The sequence below is a fragment of the Buceros rhinoceros genome, unplaced genomic scaffold (genome assembly GCF_000710305.1).
Source record: "Buceros rhinoceros silvestris isolate BGI_N320 unplaced genomic scaffold, ASM71030v1 scaffold6969, whole genome shotgun sequence".
In the NCBI taxonomy this organism is placed as follows: Eukaryota; Metazoa; Chordata; class Aves; order Bucerotiformes; family Bucerotidae; genus Buceros; species Buceros rhinoceros.
Window position 1 is genome coordinate 21428 of NW_010432010.1, and position 803 is coordinate 22230.

Here is an 803-nt window from a genome sequence, read left to right on the forward strand (position 1 = left end):
CGCAGAGAGTGGATTTGCCCCAAAACTGGGCTTGTGGCTGGAGCCTTCCCCCCTCTCCCCTGCCCCTCCCCAAAGCTGTCTGCACTTGAGGGGCTCCCAGGACTGTTATCCCTCCACCCCCAGCAGTGGGGAAACTGAGGCAGGAGCACTTTGCTGCAGCTCTTGGAGCACTGAGAGCCATTCAGGATCTCAGGCCAGGCAGAAATTAGGTGGGGATTTTTTTTCTCTTCTTTCTTCTCCCTTTAAAAAGAGAACAGTGGAAATTTAATTACAAGCAGCTTTTATTCTTTACTTCTTAATCTCCAAGGGCTTTGTGTCTTTTTTTTTTCCCTTTTCTCTTTTTTGAGTTAATTGCTTCCTTTCCTGAATTGGGGCCAGCGAACAACGAACATCGGCTGGAGAAGACAATGGGACCCTGTGTGGATGATGTCCCTTAATCCTCCCCACCAGGCACAGCCAGAGCCCGCCCCCCCATGTCCTCCCTGCTGCCAGCACCCATGGGTGCCTCACAGCCCTGGAGGGAAAAGCCACTGAAAAGCAGAGGGAAAACAGCACATTTCCAGGCTTTTTTTGGTCCAGGGGACAAGCGGAGCTGGTCACATGGTGCCACCCTCGTGTTTGGGTCCCCAGGGGTTGACGCTGCAGTTGGAGCCATGCAAAGGCGTGTTGGCCCCAGAGGGACCTTTGCTCTTGGCACCCAGCAAATGGGGTGTTTCAGGGCCAGAGAGGCTGAAATATTAACCCTGGGGCAAAGCTGGAGCTGTCCCAGAGTCCAGGGATGGGCTAGGTTGAAATTTAACTGG

At 53.4% G+C, this 803-nt stretch overlaps 1 protein-coding gene across 1 annotated transcript in view; it reads right to left on the reverse strand.

Annotated features, from left to right (window-relative positions):
• The window catches only part of LOC104500017 (L-gulonolactone oxidase-like), a 23122-nt gene that overhangs the window by 18749 nt on the left and 3570 nt on the right, over positions 1 to 803 (reverse strand). The window lies entirely within an intron of this gene.